Raw genomic sequence first — 21458 nt, forward strand, 5'->3', positions numbered from 1 at the left:
CCTGATTGCAAACTCCTGGCCTCAAGCAATCCTCCCATCTCGGCTCCCAAAGCACTGGGATTGCAGGTGTGAACCATGGCATCTGGCCAGTCTCCTCCTAATTTTAAAATGGGCCTGAGGACGAGTGAGGTGGCAGGTCACCATGATGAGCTCCCCTTCGAGTGCTGCTCCTTGGGTCTTCCTGTTCTTTAGTCCTTTAGGTAGAAATCAGTCCTAAGAAATTTTGCAAAAGCCCAAAACTCTCAAAAGCTCCCTTGTCCCAGGTTATTCCTACAGACATGACAAGAATTAAAGATGCTCACTGGGCTTCTGTCATTTCCTTTTCTCTTCTTCATTTTCTTCTTCTTTTTTTTTTCCCAATGTTTTGCATCAAAAGTGTGTGTGTGTTTTTTTCATGGATGCTTAGCAGGTTTTAATTTTATAAAACATTGTGCATCCAGGTACCTTAGGGAACAGTAATTAACTGGGATTATGTTTTCGTTTCAGTGAATTTTAAATGAGAAGACTAAATACTGATTTTTGTCTATCACCAAATGGGAAAACACACAGCCGTGCTCATTTCTTAAGTATATGCCTTTGCTTATGATAAACATTTTCCTAGTGCTATTTGCAATTTGCCCCCTTTGCTTAAACAGGCCATGCCATGGATTATTTAAAATAATGAAAAATGTTGACTTTTAATTTTAATGCACGTTCTTGGCTGTTTCCAATCTGCCTTCTTCCCACCAGGGACTGACAACTACCCCAAAACAAGCTAGGATATCTAATTCTTTACTTTTTTATTTACTTATTTATTTATTGAGACCGGGCCTTACTCTGTTGCCCAGTGCAGTGTCATGATCATGGTTCACTGCAGCCTTGACCTCCTACATTCAAGCAACCCTCCTCCCTCAGCCTCTCAAGTAGCTGGGACTACAGGCATACATCATCATGCCCAGTTAATTTTTTTTATGTTTTGTAGAGGAAGGTCTCACTATGTTGCCTAGCCTGGTCTCGAACTCCTGGCCTCAAGCAATCCGCTCACCTTGGCTTCCCAAAGTGCTGAGATTGCAAGCACGAATCACCTCTAGAATATTTATTTAACAAGAACTTTTTTGCGCATCTGCTGTAGGCCAGGCATTGTTTCAGGTGCTCTGTATTGTAGGAAATAGAGCGTCAGTTTCAAGTTGAACTCAAGATCGCTTCAAAGTGAGGATCAGAAGATGAAGAACAGTGGTTACATCTAAATTATATACTAATTATAAGTTCAGAGAAAGAATAAACCTGACTGGTGTGACATCCCTGCAAGGTAGCAGCAAGCCTTGGAGTTAACCTTGATTCAAAATCCAGTTCTACTATTTACTAGATATTGATCTTGGACAGTGAATTATTTCCCAAGCCTCTTTCTTCATCTGTAAAATGGGGAAAATAGTTTGCTATCCTACGTGGCTATTGAAGCATTTAGTGAGATACTGATACTCAATATGTGGCAACTATCATCCTCATCATCATCAATCACATGAAACTCCAAGGAAACTTTCCAACGGGCAGAAAATAGCCACTAACTTGTAGCTATTGCTATTCTGCCTACACAATGAGACGTCTCTGATGGTAACGTCTGTAGAGCAGATCTTTATGCACACATAGGTTAAGACAGTTTTTTATCTCTGGCTTATGCCTCTCGCATCTCATAACCAAAAGATCACAATAAAGTTTTAATTTGAATAAATTCTATATTATGTCAAGAAATAGTCATTAATAATGAACATCTCCTATGAACGATTTTTTTGAAGAGTGATTTTATTAATTTCAAGTTTATAAGGTAATCAAACTAAGCTGGGGTGATTTCTGCTAGCAGTCCTTAGGCAACCTGCTTTAACCAACAAATGGAAGAGAGTTATAGTGAGTCTGCCAATTGCTTCTCTCTGTGGGTTCACTTTCACAAGGCTTTACGTACAGAAAACAAGCTTGTCTTCTCATTCATAGTGTTGACATCTGTGATCTGTACAGAGTTTACTGTACAAAGACACAGTTCATCTTGATGCCTGTCTGAATTTTAACACAGCTTTAAATTTTTTTCAGCTCTATTGAGGTATGATTGCAAATAAAAATTGTATATATTTAAGGTGTACAATATTATGATTTGATACACATATATATCATGAAATGTGAGTAACACAATCAAGCTAATTAACACATCCAACACCTCACAATAGTTATCCCCTTTTTAAAAAACACTGGATAAAGAAAATGTGGCACAAATACACCATGGAATACTATGCCGCTGTCAAAATAATGAGTTCATGTCCTTTGCGGGGACATGGATGAAACTGGAAACCATCATTCTCAGCAAACTAACACAGGAACAGAAAACCAAGCACCACATAAGTGGGAGCTGAACAATGAGAGCACATGGACACAGGTGGAACATCACACGCCAGGACCCGTAGTGGGGTGGGAGGCAAGGGGAGGGAGAGCACTAGGACAAATGCCTAATGCATGCGGGGCTTAAAACCTAGATGACAGGTTGACAGGTGCAGCAAACCACCATGGCACATGTATACCTATGTAACAAACCTGCAAATTCTGCACATGTATCCCAGAATTTGAAGTAAAATAAAAAATAAAATAAATAAAATAAATAAATAAATAAAAACACATTTTTCTTTTTAACGTTTTTTGTAGCTTATTCTCTATTTTTTATTTTTCATTTTTGTGGGTACATAGTAGGTGTATACATTTATGGGGTACATGCGATGTTTTTATATAGGCATGCAATGTGAAAGAAGCACATCGTGGAGAATGGCGTATCAAAATCACATTTTTCTTAATAAAGCTCCACTCCGGTCTCTGTACTAATAAGAAGACGAGCAAATTCTGAAGTGATTTTAACCAATTAGGATCATTATCTCAGAATGGCATGAAATGTTTTTGTCTGTGGCCTCTTGAAAGGAAGTCCATGTGTCCATCTTGGTTTGGGAAGACCCTTGCACCGAGGCAGGGAATTAAATGAATGCCCTTCGGTTGCACAGCCTTGACTCTCCTAATGGAGTTTGGTGGCTAGACTTTCAGGGAGTTCATAGGTTCAGACAATTCAAGTGGGTCTTTGAAAAACGGGCCAAATGACTGATGTCCAGTGTAGGATGAAAACAATGAAGGTGTTAACAAGTCACTCTCATCTGCCCACTAGTGCAAGTCCCCCAAGGACTTCTAGCGGGCCATATTGCCAACTTGAGTTGGATTACTAGCTTGGTTGTTAAGAGGATGTAATTAAAAAAAAGGCATTTCTTCCAATAAGTTTGTTTCTCATGTAGTTTTTAAATAAAAGCACACCTACAAAAAAAGAAAAAAAAAGAAAACACTTCTGCCCCACTTTTTGAAATGTGACCACAAACTATATTCTTCACCCCAGATCACTCTCCATACCATGACTATCAAAGGCTTAGGTAACAAAATAACCTCAACTTCAAAACCGTGTTATTTTTCTCTATGCTTCTCCCTTGAAGGTTAGTTCTTAGAAGCAAAAACTCTCTATTTGAAGTTTTAAACTTGCAGCATAGAAGTATAACCTTAGCAAGAAACAGAATTTTAAAAAATTGTTACACTAGTATAACATTAGGAGGCTTACACGTAATGTTACATCAATCATTTTGTTTGATACATTATTCAATAAAGATCTACCCAGTCACTGCTATTCAAGTACTAGTGGGAGGCACCAGACCTGCAAAGCAAAGGGGATCCCAGTCCCCAAAAGGTTCACAGTCCACCCTTGAGACAGATAGGATATTATTTTCTATCCATTTTGGGTGAAGGAGGTTAAGGGACGTGCCTAAAGTCACATAACTAGAAAAAGCCCAAGCTGGGTAGGGCATGGTGGCTCATGCTTGTAATCCCAGCACTTTGGGAGGCCGAGGCGGTGGATCGCCTAAGGTCAGGAGTTCGAGACCAGCTTGGCCAACACGGCAAAACCCCTACTAAAAATACAAAAAGTTAGCCAGATGTGGTGGCAGATGTCTGTAATCCCAGCTACTTAGGAGGCTGAGGCAGGAGAACTGCTTGAAACTAGGAGGTGAAGGCTGCAGTGAGCCAAGATCATGCCACTGCACTCCAGCCTGAGCAACAAGAGCAAAACGTCATCTCAAAAAAAAAAAAGAAAGAAAGAAAAAGAAAAGAAAAGAAAGACAGAAAGAAAGAAAAAATAAAGAAAGGGCCCAAGCTGGAGTTAAAATTGAAGTCTTTCTTCACTAAGTACTTTGTTCATTTCTTTCTACGAGGCTGCCTGTGCGTGCTCTCCCAATGGACGGACTTTCCCTGACTCTCACTGATAGAAATCTTCCTCATGTGGTCAGCACTAGAAATTGGTTGGAAATTAACGAGGATTCAGCATAACTAGAGTTCCTTCTGAAAAAGACGTTTGTCCCATGTATGCCCTGAGTTTATCTCAGGCCTACTGCAATATAAGCTATAACCCATGTGTAAAGTGCCAGGAGTTTCTTAAAGGTTTTTGTGTGGTGCAAACTGGAGGAAAATGTTTTAAAATGGTAAGTGGAGTTTTTTGTGCCTCATCAATGTAGATTTTAATACACCGTGGATATTATCTGATTTTCAAACATCTCTCTCATGGGACTTCCAAATATTTACTCTTCAAGAGTAAATATGATAGACATTATCATATGCTCCAAAATAATTTCATTTATTTTTAAAAGGTTTTGTAAAAAAGCTTTCTGTTTTATCAGCGTTAAAAAAATGTGATTTGCCAAAGAAAGATTCTTGCCTAATCAAGGGCATAAAGGAAGCATCTCATTAATTTGACGAAGATATTATGCCTATTAAGGCAACATCTTAATTGTACTGCAAGAAAACTAAAGATAGCGTTACATGAACAGGAAAGAAACCTCTGTGTTCTATAAGCCGGTCAGTCACAGGAGCACACTAAGTAAGAAGGACTTCTAAGATATAATAATTGTTTTCATAAGTCAGGAACTCCCAAGCACACTCAGCCCAGGCTATTGCATTGGTCTCAGAGCCTGATGATTACGCGCAATTCCTTCTTGAAAAAACCATGCTCATCAGTTTTGCGCATGCTTTTTGTGCCATTCTTGCTGCCTTTATTTTCTCTTACGCTTGCAAGGGTGGAACTCTGAGTACCTTTGTGCCCTCTTCCGATTCTTGCCACTGGGACCTTTTCAGCATCTGGTTCCTAACATTTCTCGTTTCCGTTGTAATTTCTCTGATACAGATAAAAAACAAAAGAATGGAGTCAATGCAGTAAAATGTCATCTAAAGAGACCTTCAGAACCTCTTGATATTGTGTTGATATATCTCCTGCCACTGGAGCCAAGTCTAGACCGACACAGAAGAGACAGTTACTAAGGGCACTGTTCTTTAGAAGACAACTACAAGGTTGGGATGGGCGAGGACAGCAAAAATAACCAGACTGCAGTGGAATGGTGACTGCCAGGAGAAGAGGTAGAGGGAAAGTTAAGCACTGTCCAATATGGCAGCCACTTGCCACATGTAGCTATGTGGAGCATTTGAAATGTGGTTAATCCGGCCGGGCTCGTTGACTCATTCCTGTAATCCCAGCACTTTGGGAGGCCCAGGTGGGTGGATCATTTGAGGTTAGGAGTTCATGACCAGCCTGCCCAATATGGCAAAACCCTATCTCTATTGAAAATACAAAAATTAGCAGGGTGTGGTAGTGTGCTCCTGTAATCCCAGCTACTCAGGAGGCTGACACAGGAGAATCACTTGAACTTGGGAGATGGAGACTGCAGTGGGCCAAGATTGCACCACTGCATTCCAGCCTGGGCGACAGAGCGAGACTCCATCTGAAAAAAAAAAAAATTTTTGGTGTATCCACAGTGGATGTGCTGTAAGTAAAACATATACACAAGGTTTCATATTCAAAGAAAACAAAGAATACAAATATCTCTTTAATAAATTTTGTATTGATTACATGTTTTTGTTTGTTTGTTTCTGAGACAGGGTCTCACTCTCTCACCCAGACTGGAGTACAGTGGCACAATCTCAGCTCACCGCAACCTCTGCCTTCCAGGCTCAAGTGATCCTCCTGCCTCAGTTTCCCAAGTAGCTGGGATTACAGGCGTGTGCCACTACCATCAGTCTGATTTTTGTATTTTTAGTGGAGATAGGGTTTCCCCATGTTGGCCAGGCTGGTCTCAAACTCCTGACCTCAAATGATCCACCCACTTCGGCATTCAAAATTGCTGGGATTACAGGCATGAGCCACCGCCAGATTACAGTTTAAATGAGATGTTGGTTATATCGTGCCAAAGTACATCACTAAAATTAATCTCACCAGTTTCATTTCACGTTTTAATCTGTTAGAAAATTGAAATTGCATACATGACTCACATTATATTTCTATCAGACAGAACTGTTACTGACTGTCTGGCTTGTCTTATCCCTACCTATCTAAAACAACTAAGGCATCTGAGAATCAGAAAATAGACACATTACTCTGAAGCACTGTGTCTTGGCTGAGAGATCCCAGAGGGCAAAAGAAAGAAACAAAGGTTTGATTAAGGAGACTTGCCTTCACACTCATCCAATCTTTCTCTTCCTCCCAAGCAGAAATGGCCTCTTAAATGCTCTAAGAAGAGCTGTTGTTAGGCCAGGCATGGTGTCTCACGCCCATAATCCCAGCACTTTGGGAAGCCAAGGCAGGAGGATCCCATGAGTCCAGGAGTTCAAGGCTAACCTGGAAACATAGCGAGACCCCATCTCTACAAAAATAAAAATAATCCGCTGGCTGTGGTGGTGCATGCCTGTAGTGCCAACTGCCAGGGAGGCTGAGGTGGGAGGATCCCTTAAGCCCAGAAATTCAAGCCTGCAGTGAGCTATGATCACACCACTGCACTCTAGCTTGGGCAACACGGTAAGATCCTGTCTTAAAAAAATGAAAAGAAAGAAAAGAAAAGCTGTTGTCACAATAGCTTCCTTTACAGTGTCCTAAATAAGATCAGAAAGAGTCTCCAAATCAAGAAAACCTCAACTCTAGAGAGACTTACCTTCTTAGAACCATAACATTCCAACAACTGTCTAAACTTGAAGGTGATGAGCCAATCTAAATTGAACAATTAAAGTTTGAAAACGCCATTTCTAGATCAGGGTTCAGCCCTATGCTCTATGTGGCCAGGGGTATTTAACGCTTGGACCATGTGAAAAAACGAAAGAACAGTCATTCCCAAAGCATTTTAATCCTGTTGAGATAGTTTGGGGAAAGAGCTTCTCACACTTGGATGCCATATGGAAGAACATCAACACACTTTCATTAGTAATTACTCTAAAATAGCTTTGAGTCTAATTAGTGACATTTGAAGTGCTCATCATAGTAATCTGTAGTTATCAAATTTTCAAAGGATCCCCTCTGCTTTGCAGGTCTGGTGCCTTCCACTAGTACTTGAATAGCAGTGACTGGGTAGATCTTTACTGAATTTTTATCAAATATTCATCAAAGACAGATGCAGAAATTTTAAAAATTGAATGAATCAGTTCTGTCATTTATTTGATCACAGGTCACCAAAAAATCTGGTATTAATGGCTGGGCATGGTGGCTCATGCTTGTAACCCCAGCACTTTGGTAGGCTGAAGCGGGTGGATCACTTGAGGTCAGGAGTTCAAGACCAGCCTGGCCAACATGGTGAAATCCCATCTCTACTAAAAATAGAGATGGGTGTGGTGGTGTGTGCCTATAGTCCCAGCTACTTGGAAGGCTGAAGCAGGAGAATCACTTGAACCAGGCAGGCGGAGGTTGCAGTGAGCCAAGATTGTGCCACTGTACTCCAGCCAGGGCAACAGAGCAAGACTCTGTCAAAAAAAGAAAAAAAAGAAGAAGAAGAAGTTAGGGGTTTAATATTTTCTTCACATAATCGGAGATCTGCAAGTGGGTCATCCATAGCTGATGCTGCTGCTCTGAGCTGCCATCAGGGATCCAGCTCTTTTTTTGCTTTGTAATGGAGTCTTGCTCTGTTGCCCAGGCTGAAGTACAGTGGCATAATTATGGCTGACTGCACACTCAGTCTCCTGAGCTCAAGCAATCCTACCACCTCAGCCTTTCAAGTAGCTGGGACTACAGGAGCACACTACCACATTCAGATAATTTTCTTTTATGTTTTCTAGAGATGAAGTCTTGCTTTGTTGCCCAGGCTGGTCTCAAACTCCTGGGCTCAAGCAATTATCCCACCTCAGCCTCCTAAAGTGCTGCTATTACAGGAGTGAGCCACCACGCGCATCCTGGGCTCTTTCTACATATCTGCTCGATGACATTTAGCTAGTACATCCTCATTGTCACACTTGCTATCTTGTAGTTGCAAGATGGCTGCTGAATATCCAGATAGGGGTATTTTCTGTTTCAGGAAAGCAAAATCCTTCCCAGAAACCCTCAGACATGAGCTAAGGGTTTCTGATCAGAACTATGTCACATGACCTGTCCTGAGGCAAGGGAGGTTGAATAAACAAGGGTTTTTTGCTGGGCTGGCCTCTGTCCTCCAGGCTGGGGTGCAGTGGTGTGATCATAGCTCACTGCAGGCTTGAATTCCTGAGCTCAAGCAATCCTCCCACCTCAGCCTCCCTAGTAGATGGGACTGCAGGCATGTGCCACCACGCCTGGCTAATTTTTGTAGTTTTATTTTTGTAAAGATGGGGTGTCACCATGTTGCCCAAGCTGGTAAGGAAGAAGAGGATGCTCTTGGGTGGGGAATAGCAGTTCCTGCCACAGAAAGATCTGGAAAGTTTCTTCAGTCACCTTAGACACAGTGAGCCTCAAATATCTGATAACACTGACTTCTGACATGTATGAAAAGGTGTGAAGGAAAGTATACAAATTCCCAAACACCCATCAGATTTATATATCTGGTGAGTGGCAAATAAGCCTGAGAGCTACTTGGGGACTAAGCACTTGAAATCAGATTTTTGTTGATGTAATGATGGTTTTATGAACAATTGGTATAACTAAATTTGAATAATAATGCTTACCAAAATAATATTGAACAAACAGCATTGGACTCTAAAAGGACATCTATGAGTTTAATGGCCAGGAAAACAGTTTGTAAGGGAAGAGACGAAAGGAAAATAACCTGTTGAGTCCTAGTTTTCTTGGAATACTGTCTTTCAAGCAGCCTCTCTAACAAATTTTTAAGCATTTGCCCTCAAGGAATATAGAAATAGTCCCTTCCCGTCTGGTGATTAGAACAGTGTCAGTTGAATCGCTGAGATACCACAAATATTGTGAGCCTACCAGGAGGAAATGACGTCGCCCCTCTGGCCATTGATCCTGGGGCTCTATGAGGCATGTCCTTAGAAGACCAGGAATGTGATTTGAGATACTTCTATTTTTTGAACACCTTGCAAGGGGTTCTTAGAGCAGTGTTTTTCAAACCATGGCTCTTGACTCACGTGAATTGTGAAATGAATATTTTTAAAAGACATAAAATTGAATAGAATAATAGAATAGAGTGGAGTCCATCATGTGCAGTAAGGATGGTATCACTCCAAGAATCTTCCACATCAATTATGTATGTCTGTGTGTACTGGGCACCATGGAACATGAATGTCTTTCTGTGGGCCATGGTCAAAAATGTTTGCAAAGCCACTGCTGGCTGGGTGTGGTGGCTCACCTCTGTATTCCCAGCACTTTGGGAGGCCAAGGTGGGAGGATCACGTAAGCCCAGGAATGCAAGGCTGCAGTGAGCTACGATTTCACCATTGCACTCCAGCCTGGGTGACAGAGTAAGACTCTCTCTAAAAAGCAATAATAGTAAAGAGAAGCCATTGCCTTTGCAGTTTCAGGACACCTAAGAGAGCCATTAGCACAGGTCACCAAAAAGAAAACACAGCCCTGCAAACAGCATAAAAACTCAAAACAAGAAATGAGCCCAAGAAAATGGAAGTCAACATAGGGTAATGCAAACTCCACACCTCAGCATGAATAAAAAGTAGTAGGAATAGCAATAGAAAGGACGGCAAATCTTTATCCTATAATAATTTATCTTCATTCATGGTGAATATGAGAAGATATGACAGTGGCGAACAAGGAACGATGGCATCCAAGAAGAAAACACCACCAGTCTGAAAGGACTTTAGAAAAGCAGAAAGACTGCAATTCTGACCAACCATCTATGAGAGTTGCTACCTAGACAGAAAAGATCAGCAGTTAAACAAGACTATGCTTGCAGGAGTCTCAGGTAATTAGTTGTGTTTCTGTCTCTAAATTAACAGTTACTGCATTGTGTTGTATTGTTTTTACTCCTTGCAGGTAATTACTTCTGTTGTTCTCTAAAGTCATGAGTTAAGGAACACTGTCAGGAATGTTTCATGAAAATGCCTGATATGGTGGACCTAATTTGTTTTCCAGAATTTACCATGGGAATGAATGCCCCCTAAGCCAGGACTCCATCACCAGTACCCTGGTATTAACCGTTTTACACATAGCACCCAAACAGGAAGTGGTCCTGGACAAGAACTGCATGCTGTTTGCATAAGCCATGTTGAGTGGCTCCAGAAAATTTAATGATCAGATGCCACAAAACAATATCCTGTAAACATTTGTTCAGTATTTATTCAGGTAAGAAGCTGAGCTGTGGAATCCTCTGCTGCCAAACTCACATACCCACTCAGCAAATGCAAAGTTGTAGGGTTAACCCGACCTGTCCCTTTGAAGGTAGTTTAGCTAACACATAAGCCTGGCCCTTGCCTCAAGCAGCTTCTAACCAATAGAGTATTTTCCCTGAGGTAAATTCCATAAAATAAAATTCTCTCCATCTTATCACATTTCCAATGATTGTCAAGTTCCTCTTTTAGTTAGACCCAGCCCAGCCTGCTCCTGATCTCTCTCTTTCTCTACTTTCTCTAAGTGTCCCTACCACTTGGGTAAAGTCCTTGTTCTAGCCTTTGCATGAAACAAGAGAGTCGCTGATTGTCAATGGTCCACAGTAAACTTCCCATCACCACCAAGGTGCCAAGGTCGGACTATTCTCTCCTCCACCCACAGATTCTGCCCTGCTACAATTTCATGACTCCCTTGATATTTGCTTGACCAAACTACATAAAAATGTTTACAATAGAAAAAGGATAAGCTATGACACGTGGAAGTTCTAAAGCAAGCCCTTACCTATTACCTTCCTTGGGGAGGCTGTATTTTCTGAAATAAAACAAAATCCTCTTTTAAAAAAAATCCAGGAAAGTATAAAACTACTTAAGTAAATACCTAAATGAGCTTTGAAAAAAATCCTAATGCTAAGAAAGATCTTTGTCAAATTCATAGCAATTGAGTCAAATTTGTCTACTCTTGTAGACAACTATTCTCTTGGTGTGTTAGCTACCTGGATTCTGCCACCACCATCACATGTGCCCAGTCATTTATTCAGGGAACTGCTCCTTCTCCACTCCAGTTGAACCTGGGTCAAGCTACTAATCAGATGCTCCAAGCCCCCACCAGAGGAATGGACCAATGGCAGTGGGGGGCTATCACTGAGATTGTTTGAAGCCTTTTGGGTAAAGAGGCAGATGGATGTGCACTGGGAACCATAGTGGCTCTCTTCCCTATTTGAACCAAAAGTCTATCTGAAGGAGAAGAGGAGGAGGGCAACTCCAAGTAACAAACAAACCCAGGAAAGAAAGAGCAAGCTGATGACCTTGTATAAGTTTCTGAATAGAGTTGTTTCTGAAGCCAGACTTCCCAGCCAACATGTGAGCCACTACATTGCCTCTTGGCTTAAACTAGGTGGCGTTGAGTTTCTGTCACTTACAATCACATGAGTTCTGTCTGAGGGTCCTTGTATATTTCTTCACTCTAAGCCTATGGCTTACTCTGACAGATATATCCACACTACTTGCTCAACTTCTCTGAGCCTAGACTCATTTACCATGTTTCCTCCTCTAGAAAGCCTTCTTTGACCTTCCAGGGAAAGACAAGCATATTCTCGCATTTTCCCAGAAGGCCCTGTGCCTGCCTTTTTCCAGCTCTTCTCTCCTGGTCAGTCTCTCCCTTTAGACCACAAGCCTCTGAAAAGACTGATTCGCCCTCCTTTTTACATCTTAGGTCCAAAGCTGTGCGTGGCACATGACAGATATTCAGTAGAATTCCACCAAGTAATGTTTGTTAAATGAAAGCCAAAGAACTTGCCAATATGGGACATTCAGACAAAGAAATAGCTCTCTATAGAACTGCCACTAAATAATATCCTCTGATTTAAAAATGACAGGTTAAACACAAACATCTCCCTGGTGAACTACAAAAGTTGTGGACCTATTTTCTTTCCACCTTCATCGACTCTGTAAGAATAAGGAAATATCATTTACAGCTAATTTTTAATTAATGTTTCTATTTGCTCAACAAATATCTATTGAGTACTCAATATTAAACTCTATAAGTTCAAAAGTGAAATTGTCACTATTTATGTCAGCCATCCAAAACTGAATTTATTCCATCATGCCATTGGATGAAGGAAACAAGGTTTACAAAATGGGATACAGGCCGGGTGTGGTGGCTCATGCCTGTAATCCCAGAACTTTGGGAGGCCAAGTTGGGCAGATCATGAGTTCAAGAGATGGAGACCATCCTGGCTAACAGGGTGACACCCTGTCTCTACTAAAAATACAAAAATTAGCTGGGAGTGGTGGTACATGCCTGTAGTCCCAGCTACTCAAGAGGCTGAGGCGGGAGAATCGCTTGAACCTGGGAGGCAGAGGTTGCAGTGAGCCGAGATGGCACCACCGTACTCCAGCCTAGTGACAGAACGAGACTCCATCTCAAAAAAAAAAAAAGAAAAGAAAAAAGAAAATGAGATGATACATGCAGATCAATACTTCTATTTTCTTTCTTTGATGCTTTTAGATCTTCCAAATTCTTTTAGAATTTTCAACACTGTAAAAACTGTGTCTGTGGCTATTCTCTGATTTTGCATTCTCAGAAGCCTAGAAGTAGGCAAATTAAGGAAGATAATTTGCATCCACCAAAGTTGACAAAACTCACCATAAGGTTTGCAACCTGTGAAGTCTGTGGTGAGCCCTAAGATTTTTAGCCCATGAAGTACAACTGGCATGTTTTCGCTGCTGCCATTTCAAGGCAATAGCAGAAGTCTGAAAAGTGTCTTCATAAAACTGTCCATAAAACCAGATAGTTAGCTCCAGGATTTCACTATGCCGATCATGTAACCAGATTCATCTGCTTATCAACCCACTCATCATTATCTATCACTACATCTAAGTGAGAGTTGCACAGATCTGGAATATTTCATCAGGGCAAAGGTGTCTTAGAGGAGAGGAAAACCCTAGGGGGACCCTAGTTGTGTCCTTTTCTTTAAATGATAGACTAACAGACACTTCTGGCGATGGCAGGGCGACCATTAACACAATGGTAAGTACAGATAGTAAGAGATTCTAAAGATCGCTCTGCTCCTCAGCCAGAGGACAAGTGATTATCAAAATTAACCCAAGCAAAATGAATGCAACTCTAGGTAGAATAAAACCCCTCAGGAGCTGTCCAGGAAAATCATAGAAAATTCTATGTTCCCATGGACCAGTACACCAAGTTTTGAATGTTTTCTCAACAGATAATTCATAGTTATAATTCTGCTGTTAAATGGGCCAGCAGTTCCCAAAGTGTGGTTGAATAAGCCCTATGGGTTCCCAAACTAGGCTCAGGAGGATGAAAGATTCTCTCTTTTCCAACTACATAGACATGTAAGGCCACCACAGACAGAATGCAGACATGAGAATTCAGCTGTTTCCACTTAATCCAGACAGTAAAGAGACATGTAAAATAGAAAACAAGGCCATTCTTCTCACTAATTTTACTTTGGAAAACACAATTATTTCTCATAAAAATATATTAGTTCTGTTACTTCATGTGTTTTAACTTATTACAGTGACATTTAAATAAATTTTAAAATAAACATTTTTAAAGCATTCTATTTAAAATTCCAGTGGAGTAAAAGTAAAAGCATAACACACATAAACAAAAGCAACTGTGGTCCTTAGTAATTTCTAAGAGGGTAAAAGGATCCTAACATCAAGAAGCTTGAGCACTACTGAAATATACATTCTAGCTAAATTTTTCAGTATCATTCCAAATAGTTTGAAGTCTCTTCTTTTTTCTTTTTTTTAAGTAGAGATGGCATCTTGCTATGTTGCCCAAGCTGTTCTTGAACTGCAGTGTAAGGGCTCAAGCGATCCTCCATACTCGGCTTCCTAAAGTGTTGGAATTACAAGTGTGAGCCACTGCACCTGGCACCATAAAGAAAACATAACCTTGTAAACAGCAAAAGTACTCAAAATAAGAAAGGAGCCCAAAAAAATGGAAGTCAACATGGGGTGATGCAACCTCCACACTTCAACATGAATACAAGGCAGCAGGAGTAGCAACAAAACAGATAGCAAATCTCTATCCTATCATAATTAATCTTCATTCACGGAAAAGATATGGCTCTTAAGAATAAAGGACAAGCCTGTTTTCTTAAGCTTGTTTTCTTTATTCTTTATTTTTTTCTTTTTTATTATTTTTTGCTTGTATGTTTGTTTTCAGAATCACCATCTGCTCTGATTTCTTCTTCTTTTATTTTTCTTTTTCTTTTTATTTTTTTTTTTTGAGACAGGATCCCACTCTGTCGCTCAGGCTGGAGTGTGGGTGGTGCGATCTTGGCTCACTGCAACCTCTGCCTCCTGGGTTCAAGTGATTCTCATGCCTCAGTCTCCAGAGTAGCTGGGATTACAGGCATATGACACCACACCCGGCTAATTTTTTGTATTTTCAGTAGAGACAGGGTTTCACCATGTTGGCCAGGCTGCTCTCGAACTCCCAGCCTCAAGTTGACCCACCCCAACCTCCCAAAATACTGAGATTACAGGTGTGAGCCACTGTGTCCCTCCTACTCTAATTTACTCTTAATTTTATGTTTCATCAGTTCACCAAAGAGTAAACCAATACAGGAATCTTACCAATTCAACAGATTAAGTCACAGTAAATAAACAGTGGTTGAGAGCCTACTAAGTGCAAAGCATTACGTAGGTACACAAAGACCACGGCAGATATCTATGTGCCCAGTCCTTTCCTGGAGATATTTGCTCTGTAGTAAATTTATAGTATGTAACGCATACAACATTTTCCTGGATTTAGATCAACCAGGTGGAAGGGTTCATCTCTGAGCACATCCAAGAGAAATGACAGAATTTCTTAGAACAATGGATTCTGTCACTTAAAACAGGAACCTGATTATTTCTTTCCAGTACTTGGTAAAGTGTGTGGCTTCTCTCTACGATGTTGATGGATGCTCTTTTTAATCATAAAAAGACAAACAGAAACACCAATTCCTAATTTCAAATAATATTAGCACACTTCCCATTGACGTGCCCATTGCAAGTGGCTGTGATGTAACCTCTGATTGCGCATAATGCTCAGTTGTGTTACTTCAAGGGTACTGGAAGATCAGAAAGTAACTATGCAGAAAACAAACAGGAAATAAAAAGAATAACAGTCTGGGAACAAAATTTCATCGCTGGGGTCTTTCAACCATGTGTCAAATGTCTATAGAACTATGTCCCACCTGAATCCAGGAGAGATTTCACAAAATCCACCTAAAACACAGTCTGCACTTGCCCATTCATTACCGTGACAGCGAAAATATTACCTAAAGGTGACTACCTACCCAGAAAACCTTTATACCCCTTACAAATATGTTCTATGAATTTCTTTAAATGTGTAAAAGATGGTTAATAATTTTTTTCTTTATTATTTAGAGATGGGGTCTTGCTCTGTCCCCCAGGCTGGAGTGCAGTGCCATGACCTTGGCTCACTTCAACCTCAACCTCGCAAGCTTAAGCCATCCTTTCACCCCAGCCTCTCAAGTAGCTGGAACTACAGGCACATGCCACCTCAACTGGCTAATTTTTGTCTTGTTTCTCCAGAGATGGAGTCTCATTATGTTGCCCAGACTGATCTCGAACTCCTGGGCTCAAGCGATCCTCCTGCCCCAGCCTCCCAAAATGTTGTGATTATAGGTATGAGGCACTGCTCATGGTGGTTAATTATTTTTCAAACAAATTATGGGCAATTAGTAAATTCTAACCAGTTAGTTGTAACTTACATTTTATTTTGTATTATTAGAGAAATAAGTTCTGCCAATGCTTCTTTACAGATTTGGATTTTATTTTACTAAAGAAACAATTTGTGGATGATTTCTAGAAACTTCACCATACTCTAGGATAATTATATAATTTGAAATGATTTCAGATAATTTTGTATGGACAGAATTAAGGGAAAAGCGGCTTGTGCCTCTTGATTTTTGTGTAAAATTATTGTTTATTAAATATAACTGTTTAATAAACGTAATCAATTAGGTGATAAAAGCTTTCCACATATTGGGTGCAATATTTGGCTTGGTGTTAAAAATGTACGGGTAACTACCTTGTTTATTAACTGAATTTTAATGGCACAATTGTTAAGAAATTATAATCAGACAATAAGCCCCATTCATATCTTCTGAACAAGGTAACTTGTTATTTTAAGAGGTTTTCCATAGAAATATGATCAGTCTTGGAAATATAGGATGAAATTCAGTTAAATCTCCTTCTTCCTCCTCTTCTTTTCCTCAACTTCCTCTCCCTCTTTCCCTCAACTTCTCTTTTGCTACGTCTCCTTTTCTCTTCTCTCAGTTCATCATTAAATAATATTGATGTGCGCCCTTTGCCACATGATAAAACCTCAAAATTATTCTATGTGCCTACCTGGTTGGCGATTGGTCCCTGTGCCACATTCACAGTGAGAAGATAAGCTCTTAGGCTAAATCTTGGCCAAAGACTGGCACATAAGCAAAAATCACTTCTTGTATCAAATTACATTTTTTTGCAACTCTTTGAAATTAGTGGGACCTCATAAACGTTTCATGCCATTGATGGCGAATGCCATCAAAGACTTAAGGTAAGATGATTTTTTCAGCTCTGGAATGCTACCAGCAGAAGGCCGGATTATACTTCCTGAGCCAATCAGAAGAGCACAAACTTTTCCATTGTTTGAGAGCTTTTCCTCAAGTCTCAAAATACTGGGATTTCTGTCATGTTTCTAAAAGCTCAGTGATGCTCCACGTCGGTAATCATCAGAGAAATGCAAATTACAACCAGAATGAGATATCATCTTGTAGCCAGAATGGCTATTACTAAAAAGTCAAAAAATAACAGATGCTGGCAAGGTTGCAGAAAAAAAGGAACACTTATACACAGTTGGTGGGCATGTAAACTTGTACAACCTCTATGAAAAACAGTATTGAGAATAAAAAAACTAAAAATGGAAACACCATTCAATCCAGCAACCCCACTACTGGGCATCTACCCAAAGGAAAAGAAATCAATATATCAAAAAGATACCTGCACTAATATGTTTATTTCAGCACTAGTCACAAAAGCAAAGCTATAGAATCAACCTGTAGGTCCATCAACAGATGATCAGATAAAGAAAATGTGGTGTATATACACCGTGGAATACTATTCAGCCATGAAAAAGAATGAAATCATGTCTCCTGCAGCAATGTGGATGGAACTGGAAGCTGTTATCTTAAGTAAAGCAAATCAGAAAAAAGAAAGACAAATACTGCATGTTCTCAGCCGGACATGGTGGCTCCCACCTGTAATCCTAGCACTTTGAGGGGCTGAGGTGGGCAGATCACAAGGTCAGGAGATTGAGACCATCCTGGCTAACTTGGTGAAACCTCATTTCTACTAAAAATACAAAAAATTAGCCAAGCATGGTGGCACGTGCCTGTAATCTCAGCTACTTGGGAGACTAAGGCAGGAGAAATGCTTGAACCCAGGAGGCGGAGGTTGCAGTGAACTGAGATCGCATCACTGCACTCCAGCCTGGGTGACAGAGCAAGACTCTGTCAAAAAAATACATATATATTCTGCATATTCTCATTTGTAAGTGGGAGCTAAATAATGTGTACACATGGAAATAGAGTCTGGAACAACAGACACTGGAGGCTAGGAAAGGTGGGAGGGTGAGAGGAGGCAGGAGATGAGAAATTATACAATGGGTATAATGTACATTATTCAGGTGACGGATACACCAAAAGCCCACACTTCACCGCTACACAATATGTCCATGTAACAAACCTACACTTGTACCCCTTAAATTTATACAATAAAACATAAAATAACTCACTGACGCACTTTCATAGCCCAGAATTGGCCAAGCTCTTTCAGTTATGTCTATGGAGGCAAATGGAAACACGGAATTCAATCTAAAAAAAAAAAAAAAGTCACATCAAAAGCAATAGACTGACCCTCCTTCCACTTACCCAATGCACTGAGACGCAGACATACTAAGTCAAGCCTGGAGCTCCTACCACTTCCAAAAGAAAACTTTTCTATACTTAATAACTGACGCTTGTTTTCTGAAACATTTTCACAAAAAGGAAATTTGAAGCAATTTTCTAAAGAGATCAGAAAGAAAATAATTTTAAGGCCTGAAATTTCTGGACGTAATATGCCAAAGTCGTTTACTTTCCAAATGATTTAAATGAGGGATTCAATTTTTTTTTTTCTTACTCAGATAGGAACATCGCTGAAATTTTTTGTAGTTTATGTCTTCAGAAACAACAGTATCACAAGTATGCTATTAAAAAAATTAAATTCTGTATCAAACAACCACAATTTAAATATTTATTTAAACATCTACTATGTGTCATCCGTGGTATTAAACAGAATGGTGCATAGAACATGCTTAGAACTTTGCCTACAGTTCATTGCTTCTTTGCTAAAATCACCATACATTTCTTTTTTTTATTTTATTTTATTTTTTTTTGAAACGGAGTTTTGTTCTTATCGCCCAGGCTAGAGTGCAATGGCGCAGTCTCAGCTCACTACAACCTCTGCCTCCTGGGTTCAAGCACTTCTCCTGCCTCAGCCTCCCAAGTAGCTGGAATTACAGGCGACCGCCACCAAAACCAGCTAATTTTTGTATTTTTAATCGAGATGGAGTTTCACCATGCTGGCCAGACTGGTCTCGAGCTCCTGACCTCAGGTGATCTGCTTGCCTCAGCCTACCAAAGGGCTGGGATGACAGGCGTGAGCCACTGCACCCCACCTTCTTTTTTAAATAAATCTTTAAATTCAAAATCATGTATTCATCCTAATGTGATAAAAATCTTAGAGTTGAAATGGACGTTAAACGTCATGTAACCTACTCTTTTAACACGGTCAAATTACCTAACGATTTTCACAGATGACAATACTCTACTTTTATAAACGCCATTTTGCAATTATAAAATCAATTATAACTGACCTATGGAAATATCTCTCAAGTGAGTTTCTAAGTCCTTGAATCTCATATTTTAAAATTTGTACATAAACCCGTTAGCCAGGAAGCGAGGATTGAATTACTCCTATTGGATTTTCTTGGCAGCAGGCTCGTCTTTTCTGAGCAGTGCCCTGCCAAAATCTCCAACTCCCACCCGGTGTCACTCCTCAGAAAGCCATCATATCTTTTATCAGTTGACTAAACAAGAAAACGACTAAAATCAGTTTTTTCAATCAGGTAAGCAACTTGGAACATTTAAGAGATAAGTCACTGCATATTTCATTATTATTATAAACTAAAGTGCCAATACGCTATTTATAGAACACAACAGAAATAGGTTCCATAAAGAATATTTACTTCCGAAGACAGCTTCAGAGCTTACATCGCAATAATCTATTTTACCTATGCCTTTGCTTTCTTGTTTTGTCTGCTTGGAACTCTTTTTCAAGCCCAGTGAGACCCCCTCCTCCTTTGAATATGACTATCATAAAGCATTCTTGGATTCCGCCAAGACACTGCTAAGCACAAACTCCTCTGATCACACATATTCACTACAGTCCTTACCACATAGTTCTGTAATTATCATCTCTTACTCATCTTTCTATCCTTAAGTACCTGATACTGTTCCTCTGCAAGAGAAATATCCCCTGTATTAGAAATGCACATTTCCAGGCTCCACCCTGAAACTACTTGAATCAGAAACTGAGGCGTGAGCCTGTAATCCCAGCACTTTGGGAGGCCGAGGTGGGCTGATCACGTGAGGTTAGGAGTTGAAGACAAGCCTGGCCAACATGGTGAAATCCCGCCTCTACTAAAAATACAAAAATACAAAATAAAAAAATACTAAAAATACAAAAATTAGCTGGGCACGGTGGCGTGCCTGTAGTCTCAGCTCAGGAGGCTGAGGCACGAGAATCACTGGAACCTGGGAGGCGGAAGTTGCAGTGAGCCGAGATTGCGCCATTGCACTCCTGCCTGGGCAACAGAATGAGACCAGACCCTGTCTCAAAATAAAGAAACTCTGGTGGGGGTCGGCGAACAGTGAGGAAGGGACAGCAACGTGGGTTGTAAGTAGCTCTCCAGGTCATTCTAATGCATGCCAAAATGAGAGCTTTATATCTCTGAAAGAAAATGTCCTAGGTGGGGAAATGCAGTGGATGTGAGAATTCTCAGCCTTTTTCCTTGGGCTTTAATCTTGTCCTTGGGATTCTATCACTGTGACCCCACTTGCTGCTATCACATGGCTTTTCCTTGAGAACTCTGACTATCAGCAACAAAGGAGGATGGTGTGTCTTTCTTTATTCCCATTAGTGTAGCTGGCACAAGTCACGATTTTCAGACTTTTCTAAATGCAAAGAAAAGCAAAGGCTTGAAAAGGAAGAAAGAATGGGAAACAAACCACAGTGAAATTTGCAGAGCAGCTGATCATCCTGCAGTTAACTTTAACCAAAGAGAATGACTGTCCTATTCCATGTCCTTTCTGAAAAAGCAGCAATTCTGATATCCTAGAATTCCAATGTGGCATGACATGGGGCATTCTCAGATACCCTGCTGGCCAAGTCATGTTCCCGAACGCAGCATCATAGAGCAAGCCCACCTGGGTGACGTAGAAGTAGCTCTGGAGGTACAGACATCAGGGGGTCTGCCTGAGCAGTAGAGAGATTTTTGAGCAAGTTATTAGAGTTTTTAGCCTCTCTTTTGGCTTCCATAAAATTGAGATAATACCTTTTACACATTATCTAAGAGCTAAATAAAATAACCTCTGAAAAAGTACTTTATAAGCTGCAAAGCATTAAGGCATCATGTCATATCTATATGATAGGTGTGATATAATGTATCATAGAGAGATATTATATATAGTTACATAAAATCTATACATAATATTAGAAACACATATAATTATATTAAAGTTTGTTTACGGTTAATATTTACATGGCAAGTATTAACCATATCCCCAAAGATCAATATAATTAATGAAGTTTTTAAAAACAGTAATAAATTTCTTTTCTTTACTTTTCTTTTTAAGTTGGAGTTTCGCTCGTGTTGCCCAGGCTGGAGTGCAATGGCGCGATCTTGGCTCACTGCAACCTCTGCCTCCCGAGTTCAAGCGATTCTCCTGCTTCAGTCTCCCGAGTAGCTGGGATTACAAGCATGCGCCACCACACCC

Source organism: Mandrillus leucophaeus, unplaced genomic scaffold (genome assembly GCF_000951045.1).
Source record: "Mandrillus leucophaeus isolate KB7577 unplaced genomic scaffold, Mleu.le_1.0 Scaffold15, whole genome shotgun sequence".
NCBI lineage: Eukaryota > Metazoa > Chordata > Mammalia > Primates > Cercopithecidae > Mandrillus > Mandrillus leucophaeus.